Source organism: Periophthalmus magnuspinnatus, chromosome 17 (genome assembly GCF_009829125.3).
Source record: "Periophthalmus magnuspinnatus isolate fPerMag1 chromosome 17, fPerMag1.2.pri, whole genome shotgun sequence".
Classification (NCBI taxonomy): domain Eukaryota; kingdom Metazoa; phylum Chordata; class Actinopteri; order Gobiiformes; family Gobiidae; genus Periophthalmus; species Periophthalmus magnuspinnatus.
Genome location: NC_047142.1, coordinates 11876666 through 11899673, shown reverse-complemented (window position 1 = coordinate 11899673; position 23008 = coordinate 11876666). Strand labels below are relative to the sequence as shown.

At 39.5% G+C, this 23008-nt stretch overlaps 1 protein-coding gene across 1 annotated transcript in view; it reads left to right on the top strand.

Moving 5' to 3' along the window:
• rps15 (ribosomal protein S15) overlaps positions 1-23008 on the top strand; it is a 151032-nt gene that overhangs the window by 39561 nt on the left and 88463 nt on the right. The gene's annotated exons all lie outside the window — the stretch shown is intronic.

Here is a 23008-nt window from a genome sequence, read left to right as displayed (position 1 = left end):
CATCACTACTCACTTGAATCTTCTTTGAATTTTGCTGGACGCTGCCTTTAACTTAACTGTACTGCTGTAACCGACAATAAAGATCTACAGAACCATCCCCGTGCCTCTGCGCAGAAACCGACACTATTTTACAAACAAACTGGTTATCCAAGTGTTACTGTAATGGCAAAGTCCAATAACATACTATTATAACGAGTGTGTACATGAATTAGTTTCAGTTTCAGCACAAGTTTAATTATGCTTCAAGGCACTGTACTGGATGTTTACGTTCTTAAAAAACATGAAAAACAAAACTAATTTCAAACGGTTTACAGTGGTCTAAAGTCATTGCTCACTTACCTTATGCATTCAGACCATCTTAATTATTCACCATGATGTGTTTATAAGCACTTTTCACATCTTTCAGAGACGAGTGCGGAGTTTTGCTGTGGCGGTAAACTAACATCAACTACCTGATTATGGGACAATGAAATGCTTTCTAATTAGATGGAGGCAGATAAGCAGCTTTTGAGGTCAAATTAAGTCCGCTGTGTACTGTCTGCCTATTTATAAAGCGTTTTATTGTCTGATAGTTATTAGTAAAGCTAACAACAACTAGCATGCTGTCAAAACTCGGCAAAACTCCGCCCTGGTGCCTGAAAGTTCTGAAAAGCGCTTTTAAACTCATCACGGTGAGTAATTCGGATGCTCTGAATGCATAAGATAAGTGAAGAATAACTTTGGACCACTGTAAATTGTTTAAAAAAGCAGGTACAGCGCTTTGAATAATAATAGTGCAAATGAATGACCAAGAAGAGAAATATCTTTAGGAATCTCCAGTCAACATGGTTATATTTAGTGTAGATATATGTCTGCTACAGTTGCCCCCTAAACATAGCCCAGTCTTGGACACACTGATCTAAAAACAGAAAGGGCACACCACCAGCTCATAGAGAGTATGCAGTGACATCATTTTATTCGATAAATGCTCCTCAACATTCCGACTGAGTGACACTGACCCGAACTATGAATAGCACAACAGACAAAATGCGTTTCTTTGCTTTTTTTAGCCTTTGTTTTGTTCAGCTATTTTGTAGCTCAAGTTAACGTCGGACTAGGGAGGGGGTAAAGGGCACTGTTTACCCAGGGCCCAGTGCAGGAAGGGGCCCCTCACAAAGTCTGTAATGTGCATTTTTCATTAGACAACATGTAGTCAAGTCCCACCGAGATGATTTGTGTCCAGAGTCCAGATTTTGGTACTACACCCTGCAGCTTTATATGACAAAAGGGAAACTGAAAGTAGTTCGTCCGCTGTTGTTGTAACTGTGCAGAGCTTAGCTAGCTTGTTAGCTAATGATAGGGGGAAATAAAGGAACTTCAACTCACCACAACAATGAATCTGAAACATGTTATTTAAGGAGAGAAAGGTTCAGTTCATCTGTGTCTGATCGAAAGTCTGTATCAGTGATAAATGTGCGTGTGTCTGCAGTGTCCCTGTGGTTTAACAGATTTTCTTCTGTTAACTTGATTTTCTTGTTTTAGTGTCAGGTAGAAACTAAATATTATTCAGACTTTTATATTTGTTATTAAACTATAGCAGCTCTTTCACATTTTACATGTGTTTTGAGCTTTTACAGGATAAAACATCATTACTCACCATTGACTAATATAATGTTGCCATTCAAAACATTCTGAATGTTGTGCTGTCATCTGCATAATCTCTATACACAAATGTGCTCTTTCATTTTCTACATTTCATTATCGTATCATCTCTCTCAAATCTAAATGAAGCTTGGGTCAGGCAGACACTGGGGTTAGACTTGAGCCCGGTGTCGTCTGACAGGACTGTTCTATTTTAGGGTTCTGCCTGGTCATGGGCCACTAGTGACTGACGCTTATCACAGCCTCTGCAGCCTCACACTCACCTTACTCACCTCACTGACTAAATTATTTACTCTGCAATGGCCTACATGTATTCAATTAAAGTGCTTAGATTTTACAGGACCATATCTACTTATTTAAAGTTGACCTTTTCCAAAAATGTAACCATATTATAGTTTTCCCTCACCATTTCCCCTCTCAAAGTTGTATCTGGAGTGATTCGTGCATGTTTGAGCAGTCTTTAATCACTTATTTTCAACATGCTATTTTGCAGATCAATCCCCGTTTTCACCACCACAGGTACACACCCACTATGACTTACTTTGTTTTCCAATATTATTGTCACAGCTTAATTGATCACACGCATAGGATTTGGCAGTGCTGCTCAGTCATTTTGGTACAAAAACCCCCCAAAAATGCTACTGACTGGTGAGTGATTATAACATAATGATCCACAGGTGTCTCCATAAAGATGATATTGCTTTGCCTGGTGTGTTCAAAGTTCAAGTTGCAAGTGAAGTTCCAGGTTAGATCTCTGGAGAGGCAAGTCCACTCACAGTTGGAGGTATTTTTCAGCTAGAAAAACACCTGTGATTGAATAAAGGCAAGATCGGTATATTTAATGCCATATGATGAATTATTCCAGGAAAATTCCAGGCAGTAATATTTCCATGGAGACATGCAGATGGTGTAGCTTACATCATAAAAGTTTCATGGTTAATCTTTAGTATACTGTAAAATCTGTCTTTTATAATCGTACATAAATAATCGTACAACCAAATAAGCTACGTTTTATTGTGTATGTCACCATTATATTGGCACTAACAAATGAAAAATGCTGACCCCTAATAAAAAGTGATACAGTATCAAATACAAGCTGAATGTACTAATTGATGTTAAAATATTGATGTACAATATTTTAGATAGAACAATCTATTAGAGGACATGGTGTTTGGTTTCTCTGTTCCTGTGAGGTAAAAGATAATGGAGTGACACACACTAACTATGTACACTGACACTGATGACATCACCGTGTTATAGGCCCATAATGTGGAATTGAGATGAGCTAAAGTACTGTCCACCATCCTGGGGCATTAACTGCTAACACATAACATATTCAGATCCCCGTGTTACCTGTTATTGTTTGCAAAATGTTATATTTGTCAAAAACAACATATAAACATGTTTCACACTCCAAATACCACTCTGCTTGCCCTCCATGCTAAGTCACTCTCCCTTCAGAGTGCTATCACATTCGTTTTTCACTGCTCTGTACTTTTTTGTTTTTATTTCTTTTTTAAATCCACCGCTCACTAGTGTGATCTGCAGCCTGTCCATCAGAGGTGGAGTCGTATTAGATGAATATTGTGATTTAAAATGTGCAAATTGTAACATAATGATCCATGGGTGTCATAGATTATAACTACAGAGCAGACACAAGCGCAATAGGCCTGTTTTAACGTACTGACGACTAACATCCCAACCTCTGTACAGTGAATGGAGTGGGTTGTTCACGTCACATCGAGGAACCTGGTTATGGCCTGAGGTGCTGTTGCGAGACTGTGAGAATTAGGGGAAAGTTCATGGCTCCTCTCCTCCTCCTCCTCCTCCTCCTCCTCTCCTCCTCCTCCTCTGTCCATGGCCCTTTAAACCAGCTCTACCAAACCATTAACCCCATCATGCCCAGGCGAGTGCAGCCCAACTGGGTGAAAGGTGAATCAGGAGAATGCTGACGAGGCTGAGACCGAGGGAACAGAGCTGGGAGCGTCTGGTATGTAACAAATGGCTATTATTTCAGCCCATCGGGGAGTTCCACTGGGATGACTGAGCTCCAGAAAGCGGTTGAATTTGAAAGAACAATTTAGAGTTTATGATATTAAAGTGGAGATGAGTCAATGTTTGTGCAGTGCCAGGATTGTGTAGTAATCTATGAGTCATTACAAGCACGTATCCCTGCAAACATTGACTGAAAAGTATGTAACTTTCTGGAGGTGAAAAGTCAACTGCAAGAGTCCATGGATATAGAAAATTACTTCAGAAAATTTTACATGGAGATAGATGTATATATATTTCAATATTTCCATAGAAACAAGCAGGAACAGGCCAAGTAAGGGTCAGGTTTGTGGAGATACAAGCCCGCTCACAGTAAAGACGCGTTTTTCAGTGCAATAAATACATCCATAATGAAAAGGAAAAAAAGTCTAGTTTTGGCAATAAAAGTTACATATTATGACCTTAAATTAAGACGTTCAAAACAAACAGATTTATCACAGTTTTAGTGTGGGTTGTAAAGATAAGCAGTTGCGATATCTAGTCTTATCTAGAGTAAGATGTTTTTTGAAAAGCCAATGCTGTAACAAAAGCAGTAGTGTTTTTTTTTAATGGTCTTTTGCTCTGTAGTCGTTATAGTACACTAACAGTGACCTCACATACTGTACATACACTCGCGCTGTTGTGATGTTCGTAGTGATGTAAATTCAAAACATGATCCTGTCCTACTCTGTCTACTACAGCGTAAATGGTCCTATATATAGTTCGATCACAAGGCATTGGTTAGGTTGCCAAATAAGCGGCGGTACGTGACGCGCGTGTGAGTCCTGTCCTCTGCACAGAACCACATGTTTCCTGAGGGGCCACAGCTGCACATTCAAGCCCACAAAATGGCCGCTCCCATGGTCTACCGGCACCTTGACCTTTCCCCTACATTCCACAGGCGCAACATCTGTAAATCCACATTTGAGTCATGAACCGGAGGAGAGGGAGTGAGGGGAAGAGGGAGGATGGGAGAGAGGGAGGGAGAGAAGGAGGAAAGGGGGTAGAGGGAAGGGAAGATAGAGGGAGTGAAGGGAAGAGGGAGGGCAAAAAGGAGGAAAGAGTGTGGAGGGAAAATGGAGAGTCAGGAAGGGAGAGAAGGAGGAGAGAGGATAGAGTGACGGGAACATAGAGGAAGGGAGGGAGGGAGGGAGGGAGGGAGGGAGGAAAGGGGGTAGAGGGAAGGGAAGATAGAGGGAATGAAGGGAAGAGGGAGAGCAAAAAGGAGGAAAGAGTGTGGAGGGAAAATGGAGAGTCAGGAAGGGAGAGAAGGAGGAGAGAGGATAGAGTGACGGGAACATAGAGGGAGGGAGGGAGGGAGGGAGAGAAGGAGGAAAGAGGGTGGAGGGAAGATAGAGAGTCAGGAAGGGAGAGAAGGAAGATAGAGGATGAGTGAAGGGAACATAGAGGGAGGGAGAGGAGGAGGAGATAGGATGGAGTGAAGGGAAGATAGAGGGAGTGAGGGGAAGAGGGAGGGCAAAAAGGAGGAAAGAGTGTGGAGGGAAGATGGAGAGTCAGGAAGGGAGAGAAGGAGGAGAGAGGATGAGTGAAGGGAACATAGAGGGAGGGAGAGAAGGAGGAAAGAGGGTGAAGGGAAGATAGAGAGTCAGGAAGGGAGAGAAGGAAGATAGAGGATGAGTGAAGGGAACATATAGGGAGGGAGAGGAGGAGGAGAGAGGATGAAGTGAAGGGAAGATAGAGGGAGTGAGGGGAAGAGGGAGGGCGAGAAGGAGGAAATAGGGTGGAGGGAAGATAGAGAGTCAGGAAGGGAGAGAAGGAGGAGAGAGGATGAGTGAAGGGAACATAGAGGGAGAGAGGGAGGGGGAGAAGGAGGAAAGAGGGTGGAGGGAAGATGGAGAGTCAGGAAGGGAGAGAAGGAGGAGAGCAGATGGAGTGAAGGGAAGATAGAGGGAGTTATGGGAAAAAGGAGGGTGAGAAGGAGGAAAGAGGGTGGAGGGAAGATAGAGAGTCAGGAAGGGAGAGAAGGAGGAGAGAGAATGGAGTGACGGGAACATAGAGGGAGAGAAGGAGGAAGGGAGGAGAGAAGGTGGAGCAAAGGGAAGATAGATGAGTGATAGATAGGTGAGGGGGAGGGAGAGAAGGAGAAAAGAGGGTGAAGTGGACAGAAGATGGAGAGTCAAGAAGGGAGAGAAGGAAGAGAGAGGTGGGGAGTGAGGGGAAGGGGGAGAAAGTGGTGAAAGAGAGAAGGAGGAGAGCGGGTGGAGTGGAGGGAAGAGAGAGGAAGTGAGGGGAAGAGGGTGAGAGGAAGAGAGGGGGGAATGAGGGGGAAAAGGAGGAGAGAGGGGGAAAGAGAGAGAGAGGAGGAGGGGTAAAAGAGGAGTGCATTCCCATGGCGTTTTATTAGCCTTACAAATCCTCTGCTTTCCACTGCATCTGCCAGAAATGCACAGCTCTGAGTCACTGGTGGTAAAATGTGAAAGGTGAATGCAGCCAACAGACGGAAAAACGATTACACAAACGGCTCCAGAGACATGTCCCCGTTTGTGTAAAGTATTCAGTTTATGGCCAGATAAATGTGTTCTTATATGTTCACATTGTAACAGTAGTAGTAGGTAATCCCTTAAGGTATTAAACAGTACGGCTAACATATCCAGCTGTTCACCTGTTGTGTCTGTCTGCATGTCTTTGGCTCTACTTCTAAGTCTAAATCTGTATTAGTGGCTTATATTGAAAAGATACTTACTTTACCTTAGCTTGTTGGCTTTATTATTAGTCTGTCTACACCTCCAAAGCTCAAAATACTCATTTTAACCTTGTGATGTCATGAAGTGGTAGTTTTCAAGTTAACAGCTCCTTTAACTTTTCCAATGCAGGAGTCAGCAAACTTGTTTCTTTTATTAAGTCGTGTTAGAGCAGTGGTTCTTCACCTTGTTGGAGGTACTGAACCCCACCAGTTTTATATGTACATTCATCGAACCCTTCTTTATTGAAAAAAATCATAGGTTTTTTTTCAAATTCAAGTCACATGTATGTTTTACTGGTGCACACAATGAACTGTGCATTAACATCACTGTGTTCAAAGAATAAAACCAATACAATGCATGAACTCACAGCAAATTACATACATACCTTTCCACAAAGACATGACCTTTTTTAATACTACCACACTGAAATCATTTTAATTGTCTTAAGAGGGTGGGTGGGGAGGGTGTCTTAAATGTTCAAATCAATTGTACGTTATAAAAAATCAATTGTACGTTATAATTATCTCATAAAAGAACAAAGCAATAGAAAAATATTGTAATTTCTTTTTATTTATAGTGAACCTAGTCCCATAGGTCAGAATATATTGTACTGTCTTTGGCCCATAGACACACAGGGAACATGTCAGCAGTCTCCTCCAGTGTCTCTCTCTCTCTCTAAAACCTTCAAATCAGGCTAGAAATCTAGGGGTAATAATGGACTCAGACTTGAATTTTAACAGCTGCATCAAATCAATAACATCTGGAGGTTTTTATCATCTAAAAACATTGCAAAAAGGGTATACTGGCCTGCTCACTGGTCTCTCCAAATGAGCGTTAACACAGCTGCAGTACATCCAGAACACTGCTGCTCAGGTCCTGACTAGAACCAGGAAGTACTTCACATATGTGTCCTGTGCTCAGGTCTCTGCTCCTGTGGCTCAGAGAATAGACTTTAAAGCATCTCTGCTTGTGAACAAGTCTCTCCATGGACCAGCACCAAAGAACATCTCTGACATGTTAGTGTCACATGAACCATCTCACACTCTGAGGACTTCAGGGACCGGCCTCCTGCTGGTGCCCAGAGTCAGGACTAAACATGAGGAATCAGAGTTTCAGTTTTATGCAGCTAAAACCTGGAACAGTCTGAAGATGTGAGACAGGCCTATACTTTGACAATGTTTAAATCCAGGCTCCAGCTGTTTAGCTGTGCAAGTTTTTTATTCTGCACTTTTCTGTATTGTGATTTTAATGTCTTATTATGTAAAGCACTTTGAATTACTTTGTGTACCAATTGTGCTGTACAAATAAACATGCCTTGCCTAACTAAAACATAACTGTGGTATTAAAGATGCACTATGTACGTTTTCTGGTGGAGGGTCCTGCCGTCTGTCTCCATAGAGATGTTATTTGGAATTTGCTGTCTGGAATAGTGTTGTCATGATACTAAAATTTCAAATTCCACAAAGAAACTAAGGAAAAGCCTGAGTACTTGATACTAATTTTGATACCACAATGATGAATAAAACAAAAACTCTTACACAATAGAATGCAGTTTTTAGCATCTATCTGACCTATGTTATAATGTTGTTTCCTCATCACAAACGGACCTGGAGTTGTGTTTTGTTCCACCTTGTGATGTCACGTGGTGATACAGGAAGTGCTCCACTGTGTTTTAAACTCCTTACACTTCACTAGAATCATTTTGATGATTTCAGCCCCGAAATTTCCAATCTGTACTGAAGTAAAAGTAAATGGTCGTCAATTTTGCGTAATATAGGACCTTTAAGTTACCACGTGGTTCTGTGATGTTGATAAAATTCAAAATGACTCTAAAACTGTTTAAGGTCAAATTATCTCATGTTTATGGACCTTTTTCAGTATCAGTTGTTGTTAAATTGAGCATTTATTTTCAGTATTAGTTGTAGTATCAATTAGTATTTGATTTTTGATACTTTTGACAACCCAAGTCTGGAATACTCTTCAGTGTCTGTGTAATCCCTCAGTCATCCATGTCTGATCCATAGTAAAAGCCTAAATTAAATCTGTCAACTGGACAAAGATGGATTCTCATGAGTCTGTGAACTTACAAATAATGCGAGAATCCTTTTTTCTGTGCAGGGTTAGCCAAATTGTACCTTTGTGTTAGCTTAATTCAAGCATTGCCTGTAAAGTGAAAGCAACTGAGACGTGGTCAAAACACTTTTCCTTTCATTTTTGATTTGAGAAAACATAACCAACTTACTGGAATACGTTGTAAGATTTTCCAAAGTTAATATTGTAACCTTTTTTACTCGTGTGTGCCCTAAACTTTGTCTCACTCCCCAAATAACTCATTTATTGGTCTTTATTTAGTATAAATCTGTTTACCATCAATTATTGCCATGACGTTCTTTTGTTTTTGTGATATTTCTTTGCTAAATAATTTTATGAAAATCTTCCCAATGATGCAAAAATGTACTACAAATAACATTTTATTATACTATTCAAATTCACTTTCTTTTTAAAGGGCCTGTGCCAGATTTTTTTATGTATGTATAATTTCTCTTGCCGTATAAGCAGCTTTTGAGGTCAAAGGTCCGCTGCATACTGTCTGCATCTCATAATAAAGCATTTTATTGTCCTATAATCAGGAAGTGTGAGGTTAGCCTGCTAGCTGTTGTTAGCAAACTCCGCACTGGTATCTGAAAGTTGTGAAAAGCATTTATAAACTCATTGTGGTCAATAGTTAGGATGCTAAATGGGGTAATTAAATAAGTGAGGAATAAGTTTGGACCACTGCAAACCTTTGAAAATGAAGTAGTTCTGTTTTTCACATTTTTAAGGCAAAGTAAAAATCAGGTTCGCTTTTAAACCTGGTTAGTTTAGGACAATTGTTCACATGGATTAAAGTGGTCTTATATAACGCCTATGTTCTGTACAAAATTCATATGATGTCACCTGCCTCCCATTCCCTCTGTGTGATACCGTGAGATGTGCAGACATGCCCAGACCCCTCCACTGCTAAAGTTCACTCACACTCATGAGGCTTATGTGGGTCTTATGATCAAATGTCACTACATTGTGGCTAGTGTGTTTATGTTTTACTTATGTTTTATTTACTTGTTTAGTTTTGACTTATTTTATTATTTATTGATTATTTTATTATTTATTGATTATTTATTTTATTATTTATTGACTTATTTATTAGTTTTGACTTATTTTATTATTTTTAATCATTTTAGATTTGCCAGTGTTTCCTCTGAGGAGCCCTCTGCACCGGGAGCTGTGGTTGGCTGTGGCTGCTGGGCCCTGGCTCGTGGGCCCTGGAGGTTTGGTCTTGACCTCATCTCTTCTCGGGGCCCTGGGCTGGTGTCCTGTGGCTGTGGGTGACCCTGCTCCTGGTGCAGATGGTTCCTCTGGTGGTGCTTTCTCATCTGGTTCATCTTTATCCAGCCTGTTCCACTTAAACATATTTTAAATGAAACTGAGGTATTTTAACATGTGTTGAGGTGGGGGGTGGGAGTGTGTGTTGGGGTGGGGGGTGGGAGTGTGTGTTGGGGTGGGGGGTGGGAGTGTGTGTTGGGGTGGGGGGTTGTTTGGTTATGATTATTGATGTGTTGGGGTTGGGTTGTTGGGCTGTCGGGTGGCTGGGTGGGTTTGGTGGGTGGGACTGATTTTAATGCTTTGTAAAGCACTTTGTGTTACTTTTTTTTTTGTATGAAAAGTGCTATATAAATAAAGTTTGATTTGATTTGATTTAAAATCCACACAATAAACATGGAACTGTAGGGCTGAGGTGAAGTATTTAGAGGTACACTATGTACACGAGGGGCGACAGTAGATCAGTTTGTCCAGAGTGTTTGTCCACTGATCCAAAGGTTTACAGTTCAAATCCTGCTCTCGACATAAACATCACTGGTAGAGTGGTCAGATCCACTGACGCACAGGTTGACGGTGCGATTCCAGCTCCTACAGATGAATACTGTTAATGTGGAAGACATTTAACCTCCAGTGAATGAATGAACGTGTGCTGTAACGAGCTCTGAGTGCCTTGAAGGTGGAATACTGCTATATAAAAATGTGACCGCTGACCATATGTAACTTTTCCCATGGAGGGTCAGTCACCTGCTGGTATCCATGGAGATATTTTGACCTTTTCTGGAATGTTTCACTTTATGGCGTTAAAAAAAGACCTTTCGTGCTTGAGCCTGCTTTAAAGCTATAATCTATGACACCTGTGGATCATTGTTATAATTTGCACATTTTAATTAGCAACATTACAGAGGTTGATCGGCAAAATGACATCTTCAAAATAAGCGATTAAAGATTGCTCAGACATGCACGAGTCACTCCAAATATAACATCAGGTAAATGGTGAGGGAAACAACTGTAACACGGTTAAAAGCTCTGAAAAGTCAATTTTGCAGAAAATGTTGTCAAATGTTTTCAAGTTCTCTTTGAGCATTAAAAACACGTTATTGAATAAATTAGATATACGTGTAATGCCATACTGCGGGACATTCCAGGCAAAGCAATTGCAGCTCATGAATCAATATATCTTGATTTCTTTGTCAGACAGACAGACAACTTAAAAAAAGCCAGAATGCACCTATCACGACTGAAGACAAGATGAATGTTTCCAAAGTAGATGACAAATTACTCATTAGGAGAAATCAGAGCTGAGTCTAATCTGTAGTGTGCACACAGTTTGTATCCAGAGGGTTAGGGAGCGGCTGCATGTCTGAGGAGGAAAAATACAGATGTGTGTGTCAGCAGGGCACACTCACAACAGGTGACGTCAAAATGTCAGATTTAATTATGTCTCAGTGCTCTAGGAAAACAGAAGCATTAGTAATTATGAATGAAAAACACAACAACATTTTTAAAAAATGGATAAGTGATTTCCATTTTGACATTTAACCCCTTGTTGCCATAGGTTATGTCTATACACTGCAAAAGTAACAACTACTGTTGGGAAGTAATTGAATACATGTACCAAGAATATATATTCAGAATACAATTTTTGAGTAGCTGTATTCAGGTACGGTTACTTTTCATTTGGTGCCATTGGTGCCATTCAGGATACAGTTAGCATTACAGGAAAGCATTGTGGTATTTGATCACACATTTAAGCTTCAAACTGCACAGCATTGCAGAGAAAAATAGAAACCACAGCTCTTGTGGTGAGACATGTGAGATTTGTACTTCTCTAAGTAATGACAGGATTAAAAACAGCTGTTTGTTTCACTGTTTGTGATGCATTTCCTATGTTACGTCTTTGCATTATAATAAAATGCAACTCGGTGTAAAAGTATTCTAAGTATTCAGGGTATAGTACTGTGATTGGACCATGTATCAGAATATGTATACAAAATACATTTGAATGCAGGTATTCAGTATTCTGTAACTAAATACATTTTCAAAATATTTCTCCTTCACTGGTAATTACTAAATTCAGATTACTCCAATTAAGAACATTTAACATGTTTTGGGTTGATTTGACTTGACAACTAAATGATCTACCATTTTTTTCTTATTTCAAACTTTATTTTCTCAAGTGAAATAATAAGACATTTTTATTGTACAAGTACAAAAAGTCTTCATCCAGTGGTAGATTAGTTTACTTGTCAAGTCAAATTTACTCACAACAAGATAACATCTTCTTAATTAAAGTAATTTTAACTTTAACCCGGACTCCCTGATGGGCGACAGGCAGGAACCAGTTCTATCTCGCCTCTCTCCAGCCACAACATGAGGTTAGATCTGAGAGGTGTCTGACTTGTGGTTGTTCTGAGGTAAGAACAAGAATAAACAATGTTATTTCATGATCAGTTATTCACATGTAGTTTGTTCAATTTGACAACATTATATAATGTTAATTATATTACTGTGGTATAGCTGCATCATGTTGTGTCTCTCCTTTCTTAATTCTTGCCAATTCAATTCTTAAAGATACACTATTTAGCCCGCGCTCTTTCTGATTAAAAAACAAACAAAAACAAAACACTACACTCACTCCAGAGCCTTAACCTGCAGATAGAGGACACATACAAGTTTGTTGTCTCATTCTCAGTATTTGGACAGGCCTCATGTGAAAGCTCAGAGAACCAAAACACATTAATGTCTTAACACAAACGTGCTCAGACTTCTCATTACTCCTGTGTATCTCTGTCACCTGTTACTCATTTTGCCAGTCACTACTATTTCCCCAGTTGACTTCTGAACAGATACAGGATATTAACACTGCTACTGCCCCCTAGTGGTGGTGTCAGAGAGCATGTCGTTCTGCTCTTGGGGCCTGAGTCACTGAGTCTCTGGAGGGACATGTTCAAGAGGAGGTGCTACTCTTCTATGGGGTATTAGCTCTAACAGATCACCATTTTTCCTTTTATTGTTTTGAAAATGCATTATTAAATAAAATGAGCATTTGTTTGACTGAGTCTCCCCTCCCTTTGCTCTCTGCACTAAGGCACTCCCCCTTCAGAGCACTATTGCAACACAGCGTGCGTTTTGCTAATGAAACTACAGCACGTCACATCCGGTTTGTGAATCTGTAATGTAGTGTTTTGTGTCATGTTTTTATGTATTTATGGAGAATTGCTGTGTGGGAGCATGGGTGACGTAGGCTTGTTGGTGGAGCATTGGACAGAATCTTACAGTTAACTATAAGGAGGGTTTGAATAGGGCGAGATCGCTACATTACTCAAACATGCATGAATGACAGCAAAAAAACACTTCAAGGATGTTTTTGATGAGGGAACACTAGCTGCAGCCATATGCACACTTGAGTCAGATGACAATTAAAACATCAAAATGAAACATTGTGAAGCTCACTGAGTAAAGGACAAAGGTTTATAATGCTGTTGACAAAGCAAAGGGTGGATACTTTGAGGATTTGAATATAAAATACAAATATTTTGTTGACTTATTTCCCTTTTTTTCTTTACTGCATAATTCTATATATCTTACTTCATATATTAGATGTCTTCTGTCTGTATATAAAACATAAAATGAAGAATAAATGAGAGGGTGTGTTCAAACATTTGACTGATAGTGTAACTCCATCCATCTTTCCATTCTGCAGACCTGCTCAGTAAAAGTCTCGAGCCTGTTCTTTCCCGAGGCTCTGACATAAGAGTTCTTATGTAACACAACCCACAATGCACTGGGATCACCTCCGCTGCTCCACTACCCTGTTTGTTCAGCTGACCGCCGCGTTCACACAGTGCTGGCACTTCATTTAACCTGCAGTTACCTGTGGGCAATATGTTCTGCAGGTGTGGCAAGTAGACTGGGATTTATACTTAAACTGATTCTTGGTATCACTTTATAATAACAACGCCATAAAGTGCATGTGACAGGTTACACTGATATATATAACATGATTAGATTTAACATTTTGCTAAAAATCTATTTATTTTGATAATTAACTTCCTGTTTAGACACGGGCAGCAGATATTTCATGACTGTTACCTAGAAACCATAATGTAAACAAGAAGTCTAGTTTTCACATAGCTTTGATTAAACAATGATTCAACAAAATACATGTGTTCGTCATCGAGTTAATCTTCCAGAAAAATACCTTTATTGTGCAAAAACTGTTCCTGCATTTTGGACACAGTGGGCTGTCATGTGCACTTTAATTATCCTTAATAAAATTAATACAAATACAAATACAAATAATACAGTTCTAAAATAACAATATTCAAGTACAAAGTAATGGTCAAAGTACTCATAAAGGTAGAAAAAATACTCAAGTACTTGGAGTTGGTCTGATTCATGATTTGACGTAATCAGAAACCCAAATACATATCTTAAAGGTGCACTGTGTAACTTTTCCGGTGGAGTGTCTGGCCCTCAACCTTGCACGGCAAGATGGATTCTCATGATATTTGTGAGTTCACAAACTCATGAGAGTTTGGCGTGCCCCCGCTGGAGCGACAGGGCCTGACAGGTGCCGTGTGCATCAATCACAGCACTGAGGTTTGTGTGAAAGCCCAAGTCAAAGCACCTGAGTGAACCAAAACAAACATGGTGACGTCCACTAATGTACTTCAGTCTATTTTAGCCTCAATATGGACTTTTATCTTTGTGAAAAATGTGCAGAAGGTCAAAGCTTTGTGCATTTGTGGACAGGAAGGTTGGTGCTTGATGCTTAGATCAATCAGATTTAAATAATCATCATTATGTCTCTCCCGCCTTTTCCTTATCACTTTCAGCAAGAGCCGTTCCAGACTGATAATGTGTAGAACCAGACTGATATGAGTGACACACATCAGTCTGGTGTGAGCCAGGTTATCTGCCCCCTGCTTGTTTTCATGTAGATATCTATGCCCTCAGTCTTTAGTCTTCTGGAGTTTGATTATCTTTATGCAGACAAGATGATGGCAGCTGGCCAACTCCCAGGTCAGATCTGCCGACAGCTGACCCTGCTCACAATAAGAATGCTTGAATAAAGGCAAGATGGATATGTTTAAAGAAGACATGTTGTGCCATTTTCTGCTATATGGTTATAATCTGTGACACGTGGATCATAATGTTATAATTTGGCATTTAAAATGTTGCAATACTTCTGCACTAGAAAACTGTTGTGCTCAGTGGGAGCTGATTCCCATCTGCCCTTTTACTGTACGTCACAGTATGACTACACGCTGCCACCGAATCCTGCGCATATCGCCGATTAGGAAAATAAAATTGGAAAACAAAGTAAGTATGTCACAGTGGGCGTGTACCGGTGGGTAAATTGGAGCTATGACGTCTTGAATACAGGAGTATAATGTTTACTCAAACATGCACGAATCACTCTAGATACAACTTTGACAGGATAAATGACAAAGTAAACAACTATAACATAGTTACATGCTCTGAAAAGTTTATTTTGCAGAATAAGTCTACTTTAAAGCCACGGAGATAAGCAGGTGGTGCTCTGTTCAGCAGAAAAGTTACATTATGCATCATTAATCTACATGTAATATCTTAACATTTACAGAATATGTTTAAAAAACTTGAATACTGCCAAATCTGTACTAACCTGTGCGTGCTGTTTTCTGTGGCACTTTGAGCTTATATTATCCCCCAGTGACAAATGAGATGAAATGACATTCCCATCTGTCCGGACGCACACAGAACGGAATGTCCCATTTAAAAGAATGTAAATACAGACCCGTCCTCAGCAGTGGTAGAACGTAAACCAAGTAAAAGTACTCATTGTGTACTACTACATACATCAGTGCATGCAGGCACTGGGGGTGAGATGGGTTAAGTATCTTGCCCAACAACACAACTATTCATTCATTTGTGGGAGCTGGAATCGCACTGCCAACATGTGGGTCAGTGGATCTGACGCTCTACCAAAGGTGTTCACAAAACTGATCTCAAAAGCAATCTCAAAGTCTGTTCAAAGTACTTTTACTTTTTAGTCTTTACAGGTACTTTAATATTTTTACTTAAGTAGTTCTTTACACATGATACTTTTACTCTTACTTAAGTATGTTTTGTACTTTTAAGTAACAAAACTGAGTCCATCTTCCTCCACTGGTGCTCAGCCGTGTTCAGAGGATGACTTAGGCAGCTGTGGTCGCTCCTGTGCTAAAGAGTCTCCTGAGGTACGCTGGACTCTGTATGTTTCATCCTCTGCACACGGCCTTGGACTGATTTATGCTCATTATAAGCTATACCTCGGCTTGGCTTGTGCCTGGAAATACAAGTGGAATCATGAGAAGGAACCCGTTTAGTTTCCAGCTCGAGGAAACTCTCATGTTTGGGCTAAAATGATCGTTTATAGCTTGTATCTGTCATAATGCAATGCTGCATGATGTCCTTACGGAGAGAAGAAAACTGTTTATAATTGTACTTCCTGGTTAGACATGAGCAGCAGATATGACTTATGGGTAATTCCATAACTGTTACCTAGCAACCATAATGTAAACAAGAAGCAAAACTTGTCAAGATTTCACAATAGCTATGATTAGACTAAGGACTTTTACTGTGTTTTTCCCTCTAAACACATAATGATTTCTTGCATCTACTGTTGAGATGTGTGATCTCTTTGAAGGTCAACTTAAAGCACATTTAACAGATTAAGATATTTTTTTCTAATTCTGACTTGGTTTGGTGGAATAGTACCTGTGGTCAATATTTATTATAGTTTTACAACAGTTAAGTGGCAGTTTGTGAAAGAAAATAGAAAAGAAAAAGCTGAAATATACGGGAATTAGTGATTAGCTCTAAAGTGGTTATAAAATCTTTCTGAGTATTTCATGAACATGGAAAAAACAAAAACAAAACATTTATGCACAAGGTAGGCATTTTTCTGACAGTTTAAACCTTCATTTAGCAAAATAAAGGTGTTGGTATTTATAATAAGTATAATACGTTTTGTCCCTTACACACAGCATGTTATATCTGCTACCCATGTTCAACCAGGAAGTAAATTTATAACGTTCACCAAAAGTACAAAACTAGAAAAGACTTGGGTTTTTGGTCACATCTTAAATATAATGATGTTTACTGTGTAGAGAAATGAGGAGCTTAATCTGTCATATGCACTTTAATGCTACTGCAGCTAAGAAAAAGACTCTATTCGTTCTGTTTACAATCATCATTTTAAACTCTTTCCTTTTCATTCCTGTCCACAGTTACACATGAGAACGGCCCGTGTGCTCGCTTTAACGCTGTTCCCAAACACAGCCAAACCACTGGAGCACTCAGGGTTCAGTTTAATATGAAACTGGTTCCACTGGATTTTGTGAGAACTGGATGCTTTTCCTACACAATCTGTTTGTTATAAAACTTTAACTAGACATCTGTAATATTTGATTCAATTTTTATTGCCTCTTATACAATCACACAGGCCACATGTCTCTGGGCGGTTTTGGTTAGTTCCACTTTTCCTGAAGACTTGGCTGAGCGACTTGACTTTTCACACGAGTTCAATACCACTATGACATTAAAAAGGGGAACGGACGCAGAGGTCCAGTATCAGTATGGGTGATATCAGATGGTTGTCCAAGATATTGGTATTAGTCATATCTTGTGTATTTTGCAGATATTTGGCACCAAAGCCTCACTAGTTTCTCTGTGCCCATGTGTCATTCCAGTTTGTCCCATAGACTATATAAAAACGTGGACTAAGGGAGTGTGACGTCACCCATAGCGTTCGGGTCCAGCCAAATGAAGCTCATCGAGGCTAGTGGCTATAGAGGCAAATCTAGAGCCGAGTGCCATATTTGGTAATCCAACTGCAAGTATCATAGCAACCAAAGAGCCAATCCGGAGTGAAGATGTTGAAGATAGCGGCCCTTCCTGCCCGCACCGCTGCTTTGGCAGTGAACGTCAGTAACACTGTAAATCAAACCTGTTGTTAACGCTAGTGGGAGTGACCTCAGGGAAAGAAAGCATGTGATTTGTCTGTTATTCATGTTCATATCTTGATTTATGAACACAATAGAGAAACAAAAATACCACGACTATGAAAAGTGGGTTAATATGGACATTTTAAGACCAAATTGACAGATGTGGCGGCAGCAGTTACAAAGAAAGGGGCCATGTTTTTTCAGCGTAAAGTGAATTGGAGCCAGAGTCGATAGAGCCAGAAACACGGCCATGCTCCCTTCCTTTTTGTTTAGTCTTTTCAAAAACAGTCTCTTGATACTGATTTAATGAACATACAAAATACAAACTTTTAATCCATGCCATTTAACACAAAAATAATCTAATTTCTTCTCGTCTAAACTGTATCAATTAGCCGTGACTGATTTTCTTTTTTGATGAATTGCCCAGCCCTACTTAAAGCTGTCACTTATAACTTTATTTGATTTTTCTTTCTTTGCTTTTTTTTCTAGCCTATTTTTTTGTCAATGGAGCTTCTTTTTTTTTTTTTTTTTTAGCTTAGGTTAGTCATCTCATTTGAGAATCTGAAAACTGCCAATAGTCCTACTGTTGCCACTTATTCTAAAAATTGTGAATGTTGTGATGTCATTTGTATACCCTCTATATAACAGGGGCGGGTCAGCCAACGTAATTACAGATAGTAGCTTTAACATACATATAAAATTGGTCATTTCAAAAGGTGACATATTCCACATCAACCTACATGTTTAATAAGGACATTTTGTTCAGGGAGGTTCATTCCGAAATGTGTATGGCTGGTTCGTTTAGAGCAGGCTGCTGTGAATCATCGGTGCTGAAGAGAAGTGGAAGAGGAGACAGCACGTTCAGGGGTCACGCATCTAAATCTGCCATAGTAATATTCTAAGCTCAGGTTTAAAGGGAACACGGGACGATTGCCAAGGCCTTACGAGTACGTTTTGATACATGTACTCTTCTATTTCATATTTTATACCTACTATGGTAATTAAAATGTTGAATATGTTCTTTTTCAACTTCTCACTTTCACTTCCTATTTGAGAATGCTTGGATCAGGTGATGGAAATTAGTGTTGTCACTGTTACATAAGTTCTATTTGTGTGTTGTACTGAGCGCTCACTGGCAGTACAGCACAGGAAGCAAGATTTCTCGATAACAATGCTAAAATTTTGAATTAGATTTCGATACTGAATGTCATTTTCAACCTTAAATGACAGTACTTTCTAACGTGGCCTTATATCTGTGTACAGTAATGCCTCAGTTGTCCAGGTAGGTTCTATAGTGGTCCATGTGCGTATACTAGTCTGTGTGATTTGATGTGAAATATCCAAATAACATAACAAAATATAACACAATGATCCACAAGTGTCACAACTGTACAGAAGATAAAAGCACAGTATGTCGTCTTTGAAGGTCCTATATTACACAAAATGGATTCTTGTGAGTGTTAAGCCATGTTATAATGTTGTTACCTCATTTAAAACATACCTGGAGTTGTGTTTTGTTTCATTCACACAAGTTTGAGTAAACCTTTATTATTAGTCTCTCTATATCTCCAAAGCTCAAAATGCTCTGTTGTGATGTCATGAAGTTATAATCACAAATAATTATCATAAAATTAACATTAAAACACATCTCCACGAGGAAACAACATTATAACATAGATCAGAATATAGCATAATATGGGCCCTTTAAAGGGGACAAAAACATCCATATATTTGTCTCTAAAATAAACAAGAGCTGTCTCCCGTCAGCAATAAAAATATATTAGCTTAGCATGTGCACAACCCCGGTGACCCTCAAAGCTGCTCTTAAGGGAACAGTGTGTCTTCAAACGCATCGCAGGGGCCCAATTAATGCTTGGGAAACAGCTCTAATTAACATGAGGTTCACTGCAGGGGCCAGAGTGCAACCTGAGCCATTCCCAGAGCCCAGCTACCGATCGTCCCCTCAGATACATCGCTCTGCTCTCAAATGGAAAATAAATTGTGTGTTTTGTGTTGAGTAAAAGCAGATGCCCTGGACTCTCCCCAGACAGTGGAAATATGCACGGAGGTTATTTACAGTAACTGATTTCAACCCGGGACTCAGCTGCAGATTTTTGGTGCTTTAAATGTGTTTAACAGATTGGAATGATATTGATAGTATTTTGTTATACAAGTATTTATACTGAAAGCAAAGAAAGCAAAGAAAGGTAGCACACGCAAATCATATTAAGAAGGTCCCAGGTTAATGCTTTACAGTGTGGCATTAAATGTTTATGTGTAACCAGGCTGAGTTACACGTCAGATCTGTGGAGAGCCGAGCCCACTCACAGTCAGAATACATGTTTTTCCAGGTATTTTTGAGGAATGAAAGTGTCTGTAGTTGAATAGATGCAAGATATGTTTAACACTGCACTCTGGAACATTCCTGGCAAAGCAATATCCTGTCGTGAACACAAGCAGGGAGCGGCACGCTCCATCAGGAAAGTTACAGTTACACTTTTAAAGGAACTGTATGTAGCCTGCACTCTTACAGTTCCAATACAAAAAGATATTACAAAAAACCTGCCAGTTCTAAAACCAGCAGATAGAGGACACGTGTTTGTTTTTTGCATTCTCAGTATATGGAAGACTGTCCATAAACTGAGAATGAAAAAAACATATATTTGCCTCATGTGAAAGCTCAGAACATCCAAAATTCACTCACTGAGCTGCAGAGGCTGCACTAGCACTGATTCATGATTGGCTGCAGATGCTGGGGTTAAGGTAGTGACCATCCAGATCAGAGGGAGTGCTTTTAGGTTTAAAACAAGTGGATTTCAGCATTTAAACTGACAACTCAAATGAGAGACTCATGTGAGGTTTTCTGACTGAGAACCAAAACACCATCGCCACTTCATTGCTGATGTACCAAATACTTGTGGTGGATTATAAGGTTTTGCCTAGACACATACACCAGAGAAGTGTTTGTTATTATGGGCTTTATGCTTTGATCAAGATGATTTGTTTTGGAATATGCAAATACCTGCCAACTTTCTAACAACAACTAGCATGCTAACACACACTTTGTTATAATCAGACAATAAAACACTTTATAATAAGATACAGACAGTACGCAGTGGACTTATTTTGACCTCAAGAGCTGCTTATGTAATAAATCTGTTCTGGGGGAAGAAGAGGAAGTATGGGAGAGAGCATGGGTAAAACAAAAAATGATGATGATTCAAAAGTCAAAAAGTTAAGTTAGTTTAATATGGGACATTATTTCACTGTTAATTAGGGCTGCACCATTTTGGTAAAAAAAAAAAAAAAAACACCCCAAAAAACAACAACTTATTGCTGTGATAATGAAGTAAATGTAGTAAAGTACTATATAAGTACATATTTTATGTATATATACTTTTTACAGGGGATACTTTTCACTTTTACTTCACTACATTTGAGAACAGGACTGAAAAAGTAATTATTATTATTATTATTATTATTATTATTATTATTATTATTATTATTATTATTATTATTAAGTAAGTATTTTTTGTGTTATTATTTGAGACCTGATGAAAAGAGTGAGTGGTTTATTTTTGTCAAGTTTGAGCAAACAAAAATATACAAATAAGCTAGAAAAAAAAAATTCAGTTGTGTCTGCTGAACAAAATTCAGCATAAATCTGTATCAAAATCACTACATTTGAACCCTTATAAGACCACAAAATCTGCTCAAAATACCTTAACTTTTTACTCCTCCTAGGTACATTTTTAAACAGGCACTTTAGACAAAGCAAGGCAAGTTTATTTGTATGGCACAATTTGTACACAAGGTAATTCAAAGTGCTTTACAGAATGTTTTTTTCTTGTAAACCCTCAGTCGTCCAGGTCTGATCCATAGCAAAGGATGAAGTTAAAATCTGTCAACTGGACAAATCATTGTAACGATTTACCACGATTTGTACAGTTGACAGATTTTAACTTCGTCTTTTGCTTTACAGAATAAGAAAGACATTAAAATTACAATGCAACAAATCAAAACATAAATCATCACAAATAATCATCATAAAATTAATATTAAAGGAGAAAAGTGCAGAGTAAAAACCTTTCAGTCGTATGCACAGTTAAACAGAACGGTTTTGAGCCTGGATTTAAACATTGTCAAAGTAAAGGCCTGTCTCACATCTTCAGGAAGACTGTTCCTGGTTTTAGCTGCATAAAACTGAAAGGCTGATTCCCCATGTTTAGTCCTGACTCTGGGCACCAGCAGGAGGCCGGTCCCTGAAGTCCTCAGAGTGTGAGATGGTTCATGTGGCACTAACATGTCAGAGATGTTCTTTGGTGCTGGTCCATGGAGAGACTTGTTCACAAGCAGAGCTGCTTTAAAATCTGTTCTCTGAGCCACAGGAGCCAGTGCAGAGACCTGAGCACAGGACGGATGTGCTCATACTTCCTGGTTCTAGTCAGGACTCAACCAGCAGCGTTCTGGATGTACTGCAGTTCTCTTAAGGCTCGTTTGGAGAGGCCAGTGAGCAGGCCGTTACAGTAGTCTAACCTACTGGAGACAAATGCATGGATAAGTCTCTCCAAGTCTGGTTTTGACTGTATACCTTTGTTTTTTGTAACATGTTTTAGATGGTAAAAAGCTGCAGATGTTATTGATTTGATGTGGCTGTTAAAGTTCAAGTCTGAGTCCATTATTACCCCTAGATTTGAAGGTTTTAGAGAGAGAGACTGGAGGTGACTGCTGCCACTTTCTCTATGTTTCTGTGGACCGAAGACTATGACTTCAGTCTTGTCTGAGTTTAGCTGGAGAAAGTTGTTTTACATCCACACACTGATCTGTTGGATGCAGTGGCAGAGTGAATCCACTGGTCCATATTCACTTGCTGCCAGTGATCTGCATAGTTGTGGTAGGACACATTATTGCTGTGTTTTTCCTGATCTAACGGCAGCATGTAGAGATTGAACAACAGGGGTCCCTGAATTGACCCCTGGGGCACCCCACGGGTCATCGGAGACACATTTTCAAAGTTTAACAAAGTACTCCCTGTATTACTCCTCCACACCTTTTCTTCATCCAACCAGCGCCCAGTCTGCCCTTTTTAAACCCCTATTGCAGATGCACAGCCTCTTCAGTTTGTGCCAAGTTCCACCTCCTCCCCAGCACCTTCTCGACTTCTCATCCTCTCATCATCTCTTAACTCACCTCAGCCTCACCTGTACCACCTCCAGGGCCAAGACCCCTGGGGGAAGACATCTCCTAAATGTCATCTAACTGGCATGCCCTTCATTGCAATGCCTTCTATCTAAAGAT